The 18,956-nt window shown below is 38.3% G+C and overlaps 1 non-coding gene across 1 annotated transcript; it reads right to left on the bottom strand.

Moving 5' to 3' along the window:
* Positions 1 to 18,200: 18,200 nt before the first annotated feature.
* Positions 18,201 to 18,273, bottom strand: TRNAE-UUC (transfer RNA glutamic acid (anticodon UUC)). The gene has a single exon. It is a non-coding gene; the product is annotated as a tRNA-Glu (tRNA).
* Positions 18,274 to 18,956: the final 683 nt, after the last annotated feature.

The following is an 18,956-nucleotide window of genomic DNA, read 5'->3' as shown; positions in this document are numbered from 1 at the left end:
TAACCTTATGGGGATTCCCTTGTATGTTATTTGTTGCTTTTCCCTTGCTGCTTTTAATATTTTCTCTTTGTATTTAATTTTTGATAGTTTGACTAATATGTGTCTTGGTGTGTTTCTCTTTAGATTTATCCTGTATGGGACTCTCTGTGCTTCCTGGACTTGACTATTTCCTTTCCCATGTTAGGGAAGTTTTCAACTATAATCTCTTCAAATATTTTCTCAGTCCCTTTCTTTCTCTCTTCTTCTTCTGGGGCCCCTATAATCCAAATATTGGTGCATTTAATGTTGTCCCAGAGGTCTCTGAGACTGTCTTCAACTCTTTTCATTCTTTATTCTGCTCTGCAGTAGTTATTTCCACTATTTTATCTTGCAGGTCACTTATCCGTTCTTCTGTCTCAGTTATTCTGCTATTGATTCCTTCTAGAGAATTTTTAATTTCATTTATTGTGCTGTTCATCATAGTTTTAGTTCTTCTAGGTCCTTGTTAATCCTTTCTTGTATTTTCTCCATTCTATTTCCAAGATTTTGGATCATCTTTACTATCATTACTCTGAATTCTTTTTCAGGTAGACTGCCTATTTCCTCATTTGTTTGGTCTGGTGGGTTTTTACCTTGCTCCTTCATCTGCTGTGTATTTCTCTGTTTTCTCATTTTGCTTATTAACTTACTGTGTTTGGGGTCTCCTTTTCTCAGTCTGCAGGTTTGTAGTTCCCATTGTTTTTGTGTCTGCCCCCAGTGGGTATGTTTGTTTCAGTAGGTTGTGTAGGCTTCCTGGTAGAGCGGACTGGTGCCTGTGTTCTGGTGGATGAGGCTGGACCTTGTCATTCTGGTGGGCAGGACCATGTCTAGTGGTGTGTTTTGCGGTGTCTGTGAACTTATGATTTTAGGCAGCCTCTCTGCTAATGGGTGGTGTTGTGTTCCTGTCTTGCTAGTTGTCTGGCATGGGGTGTCCAGCACTGGAGCTTGCTGGTCGCTGGGTGGAGCTGGGTCTTAGCATTGAGTCGGAGATCTCTGAGAGAGCCCTTGCCGACTGATATTACATCAGGCCGTGAGGTCTCTAGCGGATCAATGTCCTGAACTTGGCTCCCTCACCTCAGAGGCTCAGGCCTGACACTCAGCCAGAGCATCAAAACCCTGTCAGCCAAACGGCTCAGAAGAAAAGGGAGAAAAAATAAAAGAAAAACATAAAATAAAGTTATTAAAATAAAAAAATTTTTTTAATAAAAAAATTGAAAAGTAATAAAAAAAAGCAAGAAGAGAACAAGACCAATAAGCAAATCCACCAATGATAACAAGTGCTAAAATCTATACTAAAAAAAAACAGAAAAAGGACAGACAGAACCCTAGGACAAGTGGTAAAAGCAAACCTATACAGACAAAAATCACACAAAGAAGCATACACATACACACTCAGAAAAAGAGAAAAAGGAAAAATATGTATATAAATTTAAAAAAAGAAAGAGAGCAACCAAATCAATAAACAAATCTACCAAATATAATCAGCTCTAAATACTAAACTAAGATAAACATAAACCAGAAACTAATTAATTACAGAAAGCAAACCCCAAGTTTACAGTTGCTCCGAAAGCCCACCACCTCAGTTTTGGGATGATTCATTGTCTATTCAGGTATTCCAGAGATGCAGGGTACATCAAGTTGATTGTGGAGGTTTAATCCGCTGCTCCTCAGGCTGTGCGGAGAGATTTCCCTTTCTCTTCTATGTTCGCACAGCTCCGGGGGTTCAGCCTTGGATTTGGCCCCGCCTCTGCGTGTAGGTCTCCCTGAGGACATCTGTTCCCTGCCCAGAGAGAACGGGATTAAAGTAGCAGCTGATTAGGTGGCTCTGGTTCACTCAGGCCAGGGGGAAGGTAGGGGTATGGAAAGCGGGGTGAGCCTGCGGCAGGCAGAGGGTGGCATGACGTCGCAACAGCCTGAGTCGCGCAGTGTGTTCTCCCGGGGAAGTTGTCCCTGGATCGCAGGACCCTGGCAGTGGAGCGCTGCAAAGGATCCCGGGAGGGGAGGTGTGGATAGTGACCTGTGCTTGCACACAGGCTTCTTGGTGGCTGCAGCAGCAGCCTTAGCGTTTCATGCCCATCTCTGGTGTCCATGCTGATAGCCGCAGCTTGCACCCATCCCTGGAGGTCGTTTAGGTGGTGCTTTGAATCCCCTCTCCTCATGCACCCCGAAACAATGGTCTCTTGCCTTTTAGACAGTTCCAGACTTTTTCCCTGACTCCCTCCCCGGTAGCCGTGGCGCACTATCCCCCTTCAGGCTGTGCACCAGCTAATTCCAGTCCTCTCCCTGGGATCCAACCTCCAAAGCACAAGCCTCAGCTCCCAGCCCTAACTTGCCCCGGCGGGTGAGCAGACAATCTTCTCAGACAATCCTGGTGAGTGCTGTTCAGCACTGATCCTCTGTGTGGGAATCTCTCCGCTTTGCCCTCTGCACCCCGTTGCTGAGCTCTCCTCCGTGGCTCCGAAGATTCCCCCCCGCCTACCCCCCATTTCTACCAGTGAAGGGGCTTCCTAGTGTGTGGAAACTTTTCCTGCTTCACAGCTCCTTCCCACTGGTGCAGGTGCCGTCCCTATTCTTTTGTTTCTGTTTTTCCTTTCTTCTTTTGCCCTACCCAGGTACGTGGGGAGTTTCTTGCCTTTTGGGAAGTCTGAGATCTTCTGCCAGCGTTCAGTAGGTGTTCTGTAGGAATTGTTCCACATGTAGATGTATTTTTGATGTATTTGTGGGGAGGAAGGTTATCTCCACGTCTTGTTCCTCTGCCACCTTGAAGGTCCCCCCTCCATACTGAATATCAACAATGCACTAAGCGTCGTTTTAGGCCTGGGAGTACACTTGTGAGGAAAACAGACAGAAATCAAGGGATGGAATAAATACATGATATAATATCCAGGGTTGCTTGATAATTTCTGTGAAGGAAAAGAGTGCAGTGAAAGAAGATTAAAAAAATAATGGGCAGGGTTATGCTATTTGATAGAGAGCAATCAAGTACGGCTTTCTCTAAAGGAGTGATATTTAAGAAGTGAAGGCACAGTGATTTAAAAAGAAGAGTGTTTGAGGCAGAGTAAAAAGACCCTAAGACAAAAATCAACTTGGTACATTCAAAAAACAGCAAGAAGGCCAGTGTGAACAGGGTGGAGTAAGTAACAGTGACAAATACAGTTGGAAGTCTCAACTGGGCATGTAATACAGAACTTGAAGAATATTTGGAGTGTAATATTTAGCCACTGAAATGCTCTGAGCAGGGATGAGGAATGAATTGAACCATGTTTGCTTTCTCTGAATTCTCTGAAATTGAATTAAAAATTTACATAAAGCAAAACAAGAAAACCTTAAGTGCACAGATCAATGACTTTTTACACAAGTATACACCATGTAACCACCACTCAGAATTCTGCTTTTAAAAGATCACTGTAGGGGGTATGGGAACAATTAAAACACAAGAAAAGAGCATGGAGACTAGTAAGGAAGAGATGGCTATAGTTTATGTAAAAGAGATAATGGATGCTTGAAGTAAGATGATAACTTCTTGAAGTGGTGAGAAATGCATGTTGGAAATTGGAGTTTACATTTCAAGGTACAGACAATAGGGATTTTTTGTTTTATTGAATACAGGTGTGAGGAAACCAGAAATACAAAAGATTATTCCAACGTTTTGGTTCTCAGCAGTGATAGTATCAATTGGTGGTGCTATTTTTGAGACAGACAAGGAATTGATTGAAGGTGAAAGATTATCAAGAGTTCTGTCTGGCTGTGTTGAGTTACAGCTATCCATTAGAATCCCTGGAGTCTGAAGCTTTAGGGGGAGGTTGGATGACATGGCCTCTAAAAGTAAAAGTAGATAGAAAAAAACAGAGGACAAAAAGAAGTAGTGCCAGAATATGCCTATGAAGGAAAAGCCAGGGAAGTAGCAGGCAAACAGATGTCCTCCCCCCAAATCATATGTTGAAGTCCTAAACCCCTGTGCTTCAGAACGAGTCTGTGTTTGGAGACAGAGTATTTAAGAGAAAATTATGTTAAAATGAGGTCATTAGAGTGGACCCTAATCCAATACGACTGCTTTCTTTAGGAGAAGAGGAGACTAGGACACAGACACAGAAAGAAAACCATGTAATAATAAAGGGAGTAGACAGCCATCTACAAGGAGAGGGGCCTTAGGAGAAACCTACCCTGCCAACACATTGATCTCAGACTCCTAGTCTAGAGCTGTGAGAAAATCAATTTCTGTTGTTTAAGCTACGTAGTCTGTAGTACTTTGTTATGGCAGCCCTGGCTAACTAACACAGGCAGAATGAAGATTTATGGTCCATTTCTGAACAATCCAGAGATGAGGAAGGGAAACGTCATTATCCCAACCAGACATATTCACGTATTGCCTACTTTTCCTTGCATCTGTAAGATATTACCATACACTTAAAACCAAGTTTTAAGGTATATCAGTGTGTGCCCACATTTATTATTGGGTTTAATATTAAAAGAAATCCTAAGAGTTTTATTACTGAATCCTTAAGGCTAACCCCTAATAAAGATGAGTAAATCTTAAAAATTCAAGTAGGATATGAAGTCCTGGGAGATTTCCCAGCCTTAATTTTGGAACTAAAGGAAAGGCATATGACCAGAAACCAATATGTTTAGCAGAGACTGATAATGTTTTTCTAATATTCATTCTCCCCTTCTTTCCTTCACAAGTGCTAACTCAGGTTTTAGGTAGAATACACACAGCCCCCTTGAATCATGTGGTTAAGTTTTGACCAATGAGATATAGGCAAAGGGGTTTCCAAGAAGGGTCCTTAAAGAGAGATGCATGCCTGTTTCCTCATGTCCTCTTTCCTATGGTCTGGAATGTGGGCATGATTGCTGGAAACTCAGCAGTCATATGGCAGAATGCTGCCTGCTGAGAATGGCAGGGCAATGGGAAAGAAACATGGTCCTTGACACGATAAAGCGACATGCCAGTCCTAGAAATAAATATCTACCTTGTTTTTCATCATTTCTGTTGTATTCTATTACTTCTAATCAAATAGTCTTAAGTATATATCTCAAAGGCACCTTCCTGATAGTATAAACAAAGGTAATACAATGAAGCATGCTGTTTAATTTTTCAGTGCCTATTTCAATAAAACGCTCCTTTCCAGACTTTGAATTTAGGTACATACAATGGTACAACTTGTACGTGACACAACTCCACGGGACCTTACTCACATAGGGGTCTATGGAAATGGCACCCCTGGAGTTATGCAGTGAACCAGGGTCTGATGATCCCTATTTAACATCAAAACATCTTTCACTTCCCATAATGATATAAATTGTATTTTTAGAAACTGTTGATTAGAAAAAAAACATCTCATACTTATTTAACTACATTCATCTTTTTATTAATCATATGGCATCCACTTACTCTTGAAATATCATAGTGCATGTGTGTATGTAATGTCATCCAGTCTATAAATTTTGTTCTGGACACATGTGGACTGTGAATGTCTTACAGCAGCTGTGAGCCCCCACCCACAGGGTCCAGAGCACAGGAATTAGGGCTACTAACAGAGAATCTGAACTGTGGGAACCCTTAAATTCACATACAGTGGGTAATTTAGGGTAGTGTTTTAAGTACAAGGGCTGTGGAATCAGAGAAATATGTTTCAGTTTCTTTTCTGCCGCTTAACCTTACGGAGAACTAGGGCCCCCGTGACCCTCATTGTCCTCTTATTTAAAATGTGGATTCTAATAGTTGGGAGGATCAAATGAGATTCACAGACAAGCACTTAACAGTAAGTACCCAGGCCGTGTTAGCTACTACTACTGAGTTTTCAACAGTGTTGTTAGTGGTTCAGTTAATGATACTATTACCTCACCATTTTGCAGGTAAATAAACTGAAACTAAGACAATCTGAGTTATGTTCCCGAATGCCTGTTCTACTTTTGCCTAGTAACAGCAAAGCCCATGCCCTTTCCCTTAAATGTCACAGGAAAGCAGACTCTGGAGGTAAGACTTCCTATCTGAGGCAGCTGTTATCACAAAATTATTGCCATTATCATCTCCTAAACTTTGCCTTTTAGGTAGCCGGACTCCTTCCTGACTATATGCTTTTAAACTAATATAATGTTGATAACAGATGCAGAAATCGTGTTTTATGTTGCAAGTCTAATCTTTTAAAACAAATTACCTCAGATCAACAATTATTTTCAACAATCTCCCAAGATTTGAATAGGTTTTAAATTGGGAAACATTCTCTTTACAGACATTGCACTGCTACCACACCAGAATGCTTCAATAGATTTTTTTTGCACCAAATGAAATGCTCACAAACTATAATCTCGTAGTCAGGGCCATGTGCTCCATAGACAGTAAATAAGTATTGTTTCTTTTTTAACAGAGGTAAGGACTGAGAGTGTCTGGGGTCAGATTTCTTTGACACTAGGTCAAGGTGATGGACAGGGCTGGATGTTGACTGGCAAACATTTTCATGATTTCTAAGAACAAAAATCAAGAATAAAGTTTGGATGCATGAAAACATTAAAATAAATACCATAATGACTATCAAATCTTAGATGTATACATTGATTATAATACTAATCATGTCATTTTCCACATTCTCAGTTATTGAATATGTTATATATATATATACACAAATACACAAATCTAAATTTTCAGACCAGAAATTCATTTTAGCTAAATACACTTAGTATGAAACATCATCCTCAAAAATCTTTTAAGTAAAATTCACCCTTACATAAAGTATATGCTCAATGAATGGTTTTCACGTTAAGTGAAGAAGTAAAATTCAAGAATTTCTTAAGGGGGAACATTTTTACATAAAACAAAAGATTCTGCTTTATTTTTAAAGAAAAATATAATCAAGTAGCATATAAAGGTCTGTGATAAAAAGAAACTTACGTATTCATCCCCAGTCCTTTCTACATTTCAGAAACAATCATGTTTAGCCACTTCTGGGTGTGATATTTTTTTCCCACAAAACTGTACTATTATTAATGTATAAACATTTGACTTATTAACTTAGGACATTGTCTACTAACTTCTTGCTATAGTATAGGTTTTAATTCTTACCTCCCACATCTCCCTTCCTCTACCTTAGTAGATGTGATTTCTGTAGCCTCAAATAACATCCTTAAATCCCATCTCTTGTTCCATCAACTATAGAAGGTCTCCTTTATGCCCTTCTCTGCACAATCTAAGATCTTCCCTTATGCCCTTCCACCTCCCAGACCCCATCAACTATAAGTTTATGCTGGCATTTACATTTTCCCCTATATTCATTTAAATGTTTTTTGTAATTTATCTGTCAGACTATTTAAAAGTTGACGACCAGGACACTATGTTTCCATTACCATGACTATGTAGCTATTTTTTCCTGAAGCATCAAGCAGTATACTAGCATTATATTTACTTCTGTATAGGTCAGTATCATGGGCTCCCATGTCTCTCCTATATGGTTTAAAAAAGAATTTTATTTATTTAAGTTTCAATGGATTTTGCTTTTTTTATTTCACCAATGGTATTTATCAGAACCTTGAGTTCTTCCAAGCTCTAACTAATTCTGTCATTGATATCACAGTCCCTGTTATCCCAGACACCTACCTCCCAGGTTTATAGTGAGTGTTAATTAAAAGATGAATATAGAGGGATTAGCACCAGATCTGGCACTGATAGTTAACAATAAATGTTATTATTATAGCATTATTGTTATAAGTTCTTAGCTGGTCAGAAGGCACCATTAAGTTAAAGCCCAGTTTTCTTGTTTACTATTATATATCTATGTCATCTGGCACTGTACCTAACTGTAGCTATTCAAAAATGGCTAATGAAAAAATTACTGATGCATATTTTGTAACGATCTTTAAGAATTAGGAAAAAGTTGCTTAGTTGTCTCAATATTTAACATTGCACATACTCAGCAAGGTCATTTAGTATATTAAAAAATGCAAATAGATGCTCTTTTTATTTTTTTAATTTATCTATATTTTTGATAATCTTTTGGAAAAAATACACTTCAATGTGCTGTACAATTTTTAATGTAACTACTCAAACTGACTCACCCACAGACATCATGGTGGAAAGTAATAGTTTTCCATGCATTTAGAGTAAGTAGGACTTATATAGACTACACTGTATTCTGCTCAGTCCTGCTGGATTATTTTAAAGCAAGTTATATTTGTTATATGTTGGCAATTTTATGAGCATGGTGCATGAGCATAACAATAATTCATAATTTTTCTTTTGGAACCATATAAGGGAAACCTTATTGCTTTCTGCTCTGTAGAAAAATTGCAGTTTCTAGATTCTTCCATAGTTTTTCAAAGAGTAATTTCAATGTGTTAGCTTTTACAATGCTTAAATATCAATTTTCAAAGAAGGGAATAAAAAGTAATATTTTTATGATATTCACGCTTGTTTTTAGTTTTAATTTTGTGATAACTGCAGATTCTCATGCAGCTGTAAGAAGTAATACAGGGAGCTCTAGCAAGCCCTTTACCCCACTTCTCCCAATGGTAATATCTTGTATCACCTCAGTACAATATCACAATCAAGAAATTGACATTGATACAATCCATAGACTTTATCCTGATTTCACTCGTTCTAAATGCATTTGTGTATGTGTGTGTGTGTGTGTGTGTGTGTGTGATTTAGCACATGTGCAGATTCATGTAACCATCACCACAGGCAAGATATAGCACAATACCATCACAATTATCCATTGTTTTCAACTTCAGATTGCTAGAGTAAATGTACACTTTAACCACATTTTAATTATGGTTACATGTTCCAAACTCAGGCACAATTAAGCAAAATAGTCTTATTAGTTCAGTTTCAACTTACATAAATATTTTAAGCCCTAAATAATCACATAAATAACAAAAACACTAAATATAACTAATTACTAATTTCTAAAACTATACTTTTCTAAAGGTAAATATTTATCACAATATTTAAAAGAAAAAAATGAGTTTCCTGGAAGCATCTTTTACAGGTAACATCTGACCAATCCCAAATACGGCTATAAGTAGCTCTTGGTTTCCCTCAGATGTTGGTAAAGCACACCTTTCTAATTCAACCAGAATTTGTTGGCAACTCTGAAAATTCCAATGAGCTTTGGGCTGGGGTGGGTGGGCAGAATCTGACAAGTATATTCCCAGCTTTTGATCTTGTCTTTATTGAGTCACACCTGAATAGGTGTGACTTAACCTGGAATGTATCCAGTTGCCTTCCTTTTCCAGGTAACCAGGCATACATCCTCATATTCCTCAGCACTCCCTACTCTCACCCCAAGGCAAGCAAAAATGAAAGGGAAATTAAAGAAACATCATGATACTGCTGGTCTGCATGAAAACACCATGATTATCTTTTTCTAATCAGATGGGAGTAATTTTCTTGCTCTCCACCTGACTAATTTTCTCCACTCTTCTCCCCTTCCGTCAGGTATCCAACCACTAAATATTTATAGATTAATTTGCATGAAATGGTCCCTTAGCAACAATCACTCACAGGATCAAATTCCTCTGCTCTCTGATACAGACTTTTTTTTCTGATGATAACCTGCTTTAATAAAGATTTAAAGTTAAAAATAAAAGTCAAATCCCAGAATGTAGCCTATATAAGGCTATAGGTTTTAAAATCTATTTAAAAGAACATGTTTTTTAGACTGATATAAGGTGTTTTCAAGCCCCAGAATATTTTATGTGTTTTAGATCACATCCACACAACAGAAAAATTTATATAGGGCTGATTAGTTTTAAAATACAGTTGCAGTTTGCTGTCAAAGTAGAGTCACCAGCTCACCAGACTTTTCTGTCTACCTCTCCCTAACACCTTTGCCCTGTAGGATGAAGTAATTGATGCCCGTAGGAGTGATAGGAAATGGTAATAATGAAAGGTCCATGGGTAACAAGTCTGGGCCGTTTCTTGCACTGATTGATTCTATGATTTTGTCAAAGGCAGTTTTTTGTTTTTTTGGGGTTTTTTTTGTGGTACGCGGGCCTCTCACTGTTGTGGCCTCTCCCGTTGCGGAGCACAGGCTCCGGACGCGCAGGCCCAGCGGCTATGGCTCACGGGCCCAGCCGCTCTGCGGCATGTGGGATCCTCCCGGACCGGGGCACGAACCCGTGTCCCTTGCATCGGCAGGCGGACCCCCAACCACTGTGCCACCAGGGAAGCCCTCAAAGGCAGTTTAAAGCATGAGCTTCCAATTCTGTCAACTGATTATTACCATACTAACTTGATTTATCAGTTTGTTTTAACCCCAAATTACAGCCAATTGAAGACTACTGTAATGTGGAGACAATTGTGGAGGCTTCTAATGCACAGGCAAATTTTGCACCTTCTATTACAGAGATTCCCAAACCAGTCCCTCCTCCAACCATAGCAGAAGTGGATTTTCAGCAACCGCACCCATGAAATGTGCCAGTTAATCACCAATAACCATATCTTTGCCATGACTGTTGTCCTACCTGTTTCTCAGAAAGCCCAAGGTTAAAGGAAAATTATTTTTTAAATTGATTTAGTTGCAAAAATTTTAATGTTTCAAAATAAGTAAAGTTGAACATGATTTTTCTGTTTTCTTAAGTCAGGCCAGTTATAATCTGTTATTAGAGTCGTAAGATTTCCTTTGGAAATGATTTAGTGTCAGGACCCTAGTGGACCTGAGCCTTTATGTCTTAGCTAACCCAGAGAGCCAGACTTTACCTAGAGAAGCTTAATGGTCCAAGAGTGTCATCTCAATGTCACAAATTGCTCTGGGCAACTGGGGGGAGGGGACACTAAATATGATACTATTAAATATCATTATACCTGACATTCTGAATGTTTACAATGGACTTGAGACGTCCCCAGACTCTTCGCCAGATAGGCAAAGAATACTATTACCATTTTACTGATCATCAATATAATATTTGTATTAGTCAGGGTTATCCGGAGAAATAGAACCAATAGGAGATAGGTAGGTAGGTAAGTAGGTAGTTAGATAGAAAGATAGAGTGATAGATAGAATAAGGAGACCCAGGTGAGCCAAAAATTTGGTTCTAGTCCAAAGGCTGGCAGGCTTGAGACCCAGGAAGAGGTAATGTTTCAGTTTGGGTCCAAAGGCAGGGGAAAAAAATGATGTTCCAGTTCAAAGGCAGTCAGGTAGCAGGAATTTCACTTACTCTGGGGTATGTGTATGGCGGGGTGGAGGGGAGGGGTCAGTCTTTTTGCTCTATTCAGGCCTTCAACTGGTTGCAAAGAGTCCACCACATTATGGAGGGCAGTCTGCTTTACTCATTCTATCTACTTAAGCATTAATCTCATCCAAAAACACCCTCACAGGAACACCCAGAGTAATGTTTGACCAAATAGGTGGGCACCCATGGCCTAGTCAAATTGACACATAAATTAAACCATCACAGTGTGTTAACTAACCTTATTGTGGTAATTTCACGATATATACATGTATCAAATCATCATATTGTATACCTTAAACTTACATATATCAATTATATCTCAATAAAGCTGAATAAAATGAATCATCACAATGTTATTTCAACATATGCAAGAAACACATACCAGTAGAAACATCTGTATTCCCTGCAGTCTATTTTGTAAACTTCATATTTAGTGACAGTAAACCTGGATTGACAGAGAGGCCAGCAGAGGATCTGCGTGAATATTTTGCCTATTTGTGATATACGGTATTACATTCCTGGGGGAAATATTGTTTGGCATAATCCACAGTGCTACCATCTTTCATTTAATTGTTCTGACCTTGGTCTACAAGCATAAACAGAATATATTTCAGATAATGTTAGTTCCCATCATAATTATATTCTGTGCACATTCAGGTGGAGAGGAGTTAAGGAGCATCTGTGTTTGCCAGCGGGAGCAAGAAACCTTGAACCAAAAACAAATGTATAAATCTAATCTTAGGTTAGATTTATATTAGATGAACACTGACCATGGACGGGGAGATGTGAAACTGCAAATCTTTACTTTAACCAAAACTATAGCATCCAGAAGATAACATTAATGATAAATTACCATAACCTATGCCTATAAAATGAATCTTCTGAATTGGCTTGAAAAACCTTTGTGTGATTACATCTATCAGATACTGGGTATGATAAACACCTTTTAATGTATCCTAAAATTTGCTGCAGGCTTGTCAGTGTTAAAACAACTGTCAAGTGACCATGTACTGACAGCACTCTGAATCACACTGCATTTACCAAAACAAATTCTATTTTCATGAATTTACAAACTAATTATGACAAGATGATGATTAATAATAATTGGAAAAAAACTTAGGGTCCTAAAAGTAACTTTATAATTTATAAACATTTGGTTTACAAATCTTTACTTGATTTGCTAAAAATGAGAAATCAATGTGTATCATTTTTATAATTTTTCATGCATCTTTATTTAAAATATGTGTCAAAATAATATATTGAATAAATTTAATTTCCAAACATGCAAAATCTATGAGTCAGGATACTTTAAGTTACACGTGAATTAAACCTAGCTGAAACCAGTTTAGATAAAGGGGGATTGAGCCATATAACTAGGAAGTCCAAAAGTGAAGTCAGGTATGGCTAGATCAAGGAGTTAAGTGGCTCTCTTTTCATATTTCAGCTCCATTTCCTGATGCTCTTTGTATGTTGGCCTCATTGTCTTCTTCAACAAACTGACTGACTTTATCTATATGGACAGATGGATGCTGGTTGATCCAAGCATATATTTTTTACAGCTTACCATTCAATAGGAAGAATTCCTCTCTCTTAACATTCATATGTAAAATGTCATAAAAAGGTTTTAATTGACCCTGTTACAGTTGTCTATTCTACTTGGAATGGGAAAAATGCCTGTATGTAGAGAACTCTAGGGCATAATTCCTGTTGTCAGGAACTGGGTGACACAGATTAATAGACATGTGGTATTACATGTTTGAAAGAAAAGAGACAATCTTCCATTGGAAAATAGGTATTGGAAAGGCCAGAATCATCACTTAAATCCCACTGCTTTAAGTGATCAAAAAATTCCGTGAGATATATTAATTTATATTTTTGTTTCTAACTTGACTCCAGAATCCTGAGCTTTTTAGGACTAGACGTCTACTGTTCCAACAGAATGCAGTTACTCACAATTTATTCAAAGCACCATATTAAGCATTATAAGCAGTTATAAAAGAAAGAGAAAATAATTCTTCCAGTGACCTTATAACTTATGAAGACTCTGTGGGGGAAAAACATGGAAATGCATTTTGAAAAAAGAAAAAAAAATGTTATAAAATTATAATGAAACTCATTTCATCAAATATTTTATATCATATTCCATAAAACAAATCAAAGGTCATATACAAATATAGGATGTTTTCAAGAATAAGTAAGCATTTACTTATTTTCTTTATTTATTGACTTAATTATTCTCTTCCCTGGTGTTCCATTTGGCAAATTAACACACCAGGATACTAAATGGTACTGAGGTGATCTAAAAGAATTTAGATACCTTTCAATCTGCCCGAAACTCAATTTGCTCAAAGGTGACCTAATTAAGTAAGCTTTAAAACACTCCCAAGAGAAAGCTCACACTGTCATTGAACAGAAAGCTGTTAATACAGTATTTCTGTTACATAGCATCTATGGCCCTGCTGTTCTACATAAATGCTTAAGCAATAGAAAAATCTGTGCAAGAATGTCCAAGAACAAGGACATCAGGGTAAGAACTCAAACATCATGCCTGAACACATACTTTATTTACATCATACTTACTGTGCTTTCCCTCTTTCATTAGCTTTGAATTATCGATCTTTTTATTATCTTTATTTATTTATTTATATTTTTGGTTGTGTTTGGCCTTCATTACTGCACGCGGGCTTTCTCTAGTTGCGTTGAACGGGGGCTGCTCTTCGTTCCAGTGTGCGGGCTTCTCATTGCGGTGGCTTCTCTTGTTGCAGAGCATGGGCTCTAGGTGTGTGGGCTTCAGTAGTTGTGGCTTGTGGGCTCTAGAGCGCAGGCTCAGTAGTTGTGGTGCATGGGCTTAGTTGCTCCACGGCATGTGGGATCTTCCCGGACCAGGGCTCAAACCTGTGTCCCCTGCATTGCAGGTGGATTCTTAACCACTGCACCACCAGGGAAGCCCCTATAGATCTTTTAAAATGTGAGTGTTGGTCAATAAATCAATAGGTTCCTGTAGTATATTACATTTATCTGTCACTCTATATGTTTCTATAAATTGTGTTTTTTTCTTTTGGACTTGAAAGAGAAGGTCATGCCAGAAATAAATGTATCATCAGGAGAAAATGTTTGGACTAGAAGCCATTCTGCATCATTGGAGAAAATATCAAAGTAAACATACTACCCAGAGAGGAGTCCTGTCAAGCCATTCAGTATAACTTTTACCAAAATATAATTACAGGGGCTGTAAATATATTTGCTTTAATGGTTGGTACTACACCTACAATTATAAGCAGTCCATTTACCTGATGTACCTCTGAACAAATAAAGCAATAAAAGGCTTGGAGGGCTTCCCTGGTGGTGCAGGGGACACGGGTTTGAGCCCTGGTCCAGGAAGATCCCACATGTCACGGAGCAATTAAGTCCGTGCGCCACAACTATTGAGCCTGCGCTTTAGAGCCCGCGAGCCACAACTACTGAGCCCACGTGCCACAACTACTGAAGCCCACGCTCCTATAGCCCGTGCTCTGCAACAAGAGAAGACACCACAATGAAAGGCCTGCGCACCACAACGAAGAGTAGCCCCCACTCGCCGCAACTAGAGAACGCCTGCATGCAGCAATGAAGACCCAATGCAGCCAAAAATAAATAAATAAAATAAATAAAAACTTAAAAAAGTAAAATAAAAGGCTTGGAAATACTGGACAGCAGAGGGTGTTTCGCAGTGAGTTACACCCATGACAACAATCTTAGTGATAGAGAGGCCATTAGCCTCATGCACTCCACGGTGAATCCACACCGCAAGTGCCACCGAGTTCTCCAGACATACCCATCACTCTTGTTGTTTTGCCTTTTCTGACCAATTGGGTTGTTTTTACTGTTTTTCCAAACTCAAGGTACCAGAGGAGGTCAAAAACAACAACCAAAAATTACCTTTCATCTGTTTTATATACAGAGGAGAAATCAGAAGGATAAATACCGTCATTTAGCCTTTTCACTAATTACTGATTTTAGCATAAATGAAGAGGTCAGGTCAGAGATAAGACAGTAAGCAGGTTCAAAACTACAAACCTGGGGCCTAAAGCGAATCAGTTAGTAGAAAAACGTGGAAACTCTGCATGGCAAAATATCACAAGTCCACAATCCCTTCCCTAAAATCCAAGTGCTTTTCAGAATTCAGAATTTTTCCAATTTAAAATTTTAATTTCCATAGTGTCCACACCGTGTATTGCATAACCCTCCCCACAGCTTTTGGGGCAACACCTGTAGTCAAGGCTCCAACATTCTGCAGTGAAACTTAGGAATATTCTAAGAGGGTCAAGTATATGCATGAATTCACTTCAGATTTTCCCACCATAAGTGTTTGCAGGAAACTCAGGAAAAAATCATTGTTTTCAGAGCTGTTTGGGTTTTGGGTGGAAAAAAAATATTGTTCAGCTTCTCAGACCTGGCTTCTTCTCTGCAAAGACCTCTCTCCTCAGATCCTTTCTACTGCCTTTGCTAGTACTCTCTGCCTAGACCTGCCTGAGCCCCAGCAATGGATACTGAGAGTCCTGATCTAAGTGTATGTGCTTCAGGGGAGGATTTAAATGCTTAAATCCAAAAACCATGTCTGTTATCATTTGTATTCAATTTTCCTACCACTCGAGTTAATTCCATTCAAAGAACCACCTACCATGAGAGTCAATATGTTTTGCAACAAGGCTGTTAAATAGTCAGGATGCCAAAATATTTTTTAAATCAATTATGATAGTAAATTCATAACCAATTCACCAAATTACTCAGATGATTGTGTTTAAGTGTGGACTGGGATAAGAAATGGGCACACTAGAGGCCAAACTCAAATGTAGCTGTCTTAGTCCGTTCTAGCTGCTATAACCAAATACCACAGACTGGGTGGCTTATAAACAAAAGAAATTTAGTTCTCACAGTTTTAGAGGCTGGAAGTCTGAGATCAGGGTGCCAGCATGGTCGGGTGAGGACTCTCTTCCTGGTTACAAACTTCTTGTTCTATCCTCACATGGTGGAAGGGACTAGACATCTCTCTGGAGCCTCTAAAATAAGGCACCAGTCCCATTCACAAGGACTCCGACCTCATGATTTAAGCACCTCCAAAGGGCCCACCTCCTAATACCATTAGTTTTGGAGGTTAGGATTTTAATATATGAATTGTAGGGTGACACAAACCTTCTTTAAATTTAAAAGCCTCTAGAGAATAAAATTCCATTATTTACTCCAGATCTATTTTGTAATGTTTAATACTTTCTACTACCAGGAAATTCTCTCCTATATTATCTAACTAACCAAAATCTTTCTTGCTCCAGTGTCTCTTATCCACATTAGATGTTGGGAACTATTAGGAAAGTTAAAAAACTTCAATAAAAGCTGAAATAAATCTGCACGTAAAAGAAAATAAACAAGGATAAGCTAATTTTGAAAATACATTATTTCCTTTGTGTTACTGGAAACCCAACAATTAACATGGCTCTAAACCGAACATTTAGAAGGGACCCATATACAGTGCAAGAAGATGGGTTAATTTTTTAAGCCTGAAATTTCTTATACATCTCAGCAGATAGGTTTCTAACTGGGAGCCCAATATCTCATAAAGCATTATAGTACTAATTTCCACTCATTACAAAACAGCTTTTTTGCCTGTATGACATTGCCTCTTGGACCCCATACATAATTTTAACTAGGATCTAACTTATTCATGACTATAATTCAGCTCTAACAACCAGTCTAGTCAGATCAGTGTAATTAGTCCCAGAGGGTATTGTAAGAGAGCTCATTTTTCTTTTCATCTTTATATTTTGGCAAACAAGTTGAGGTACTGATTCATTTGGAGAATTCTATAATTCAGAGAACTCAAAAATGTGGGAGTGAATAAGCTAAATAAATTATTTTAAGAGATTCTTATAAAGGGCTCATGTGCAGGTTAATTTGGTTTGTGTGCCTTTACTGTGGTCCAGAACAGAAACAATAAGGATGATTAACCAACATCAAGCTAATAAACTCTTAACAGCCTGTTACCAAGTTTATTAGAAAATTTAAAGGCAAGAAGTTAACCCTTACATATCACATGCCCACTTGAATTTCAGTGCAGTTGAAAACATTTATATCCTACTCTTATTTCCATTACTGTTATTGTTGTTTTATTGAGGATTCTATTAAGAACTTATATATTCAATCAACTGGAAGGATGAAACACCTTACATAAACCAGGGTGAGATAAAGCAAAGCTATTTTCTCATTTAAAATGTTGCTATTACAGTGTTCCTTTTTGTACTGTCATTGTCTGATGCTAGAGGACATCCAAGCTTATTCTTACTAGTCACTGTACGGGCAACCACCTTCAACATTATAGAAGTCTCCTCCTTCCCCTTTTATCCCTCCCATTACCTTTATTTTGTAACACATTATCACAGTAATTCTAAATAGTATAACCAAAGAACCCAGAGCCTCAAGGGATTTTAGAATATGGCTTATTAAATTCCTAGCTTAACATCTAGGTTATCACATTCTGTTTAGTTCGATATATTCTAGGGAGCAAGGTATTTAACCAAGAATAATTTTAAGATGAAGAATTACCCAATGATGTATAATGCATGCTTCCTGGTCTATACCAGATAGCCAAAAATTATATATTTCCAATCATTTCCGAGAAAAATATATGAGTAATGCCATATGCCAAGTCAATCCAGTAGATGACCATTTGGTAGATGGTTAATGTTGATGACCAAAACCAAAGTATGTAGGCCAGTGTCTTCCCATCCAAAAGACAGTAGTTCAAATGCAATAGAGCTAGAACACTGGGCTATAAATCAGGAAACCAAAATTACCATTTCAAAAACATCTTCATCCCATTTACTTCCTACCTTTATCTGTAATAAGGCAGTAATCAGAGCTGTTGATAGTTGTTGAAATGGAAAGGAAGGTAGAGTTTAAGTCTTAAAATCTGGATTCAAATTCTAGCTTCATTTTATTTTATTTTATTTTTTGGCAGCACCACGTGGGTTGCAGGATCTTAGTTCCCCGACCAGGGATTGAACCTGGGCCCTCAGCAGTGAAAGTGCAGAGTCCTAACCACTGGACTACCGGGGAATTTCAAATTCTAGCTTCATTATCTTAATAGCTGCATAACCTTGGAAATGTTATTTACTTTTCAAGTCTTCTATGCTTCAAAGTAAAATGGAAATAGTGATTCCAAACTCACAGAATATAGCAAGGATTACATGAAAGCATGTGTGCTGATTCAGGAAGAAGAGGACCTGAAATAAAGTAGGTTCCTTCCTCCTTGCTCCTTTCCCTCATCCCTCTTTCTTTCCCTCCCTCCCTCCCTCTCTCTCTCTCCCCTTCCTTTCCTTCTTTCCTTCTTTTTCTCCAGGTGCATCTGAATGAGGGATATTTCTCCTCTAAATTGCTAGTTATGAATGTGGATTACAGAAGTTACCTCTGAAAAGAGAAGTTGAGAGAGGAGCCTCTTTTCCCCGCCCCAATTCCTTTCCTTTTTTCCAATTCCTTTTCCTCCACCAATCAAACTGCAAGACTAATAATAGCTGATCCTATTGACAGTAAGGAATTGATGTCGAGAATTACTTAAACTGTATCAAAGCACTATTAAAACAGCCAAAGGTAAGCCCCTACCTGGACCAGGTAAATAAAACAGCATCTTTAAAAGCTTAGCATGAAAGGGCAGGAATGTAAGGGGAGCAGTGGGGGATCCAGAGTGAGGAGAGAGTAGATGAGGGGGACTTTGAGGTAAGGAAGGAGCAGGTGGAAATGAA

The sequence above is a fragment of the Delphinapterus leucas genome, chromosome 4, assembly GCF_059928025.1.
Source record: "Delphinapterus leucas isolate spDelLeu-1000000601 "Yukka" chromosome 4, BTC_Dleu_Yukka2, whole genome shotgun sequence".
Taxonomy (NCBI): domain Eukaryota; kingdom Metazoa; phylum Chordata; class Mammalia; order Artiodactyla; family Monodontidae; genus Delphinapterus; species Delphinapterus leucas.
Note: the sequence above shows the minus strand (reverse complement) of the source record. Positions and strands in the feature narration are given on the sequence as shown.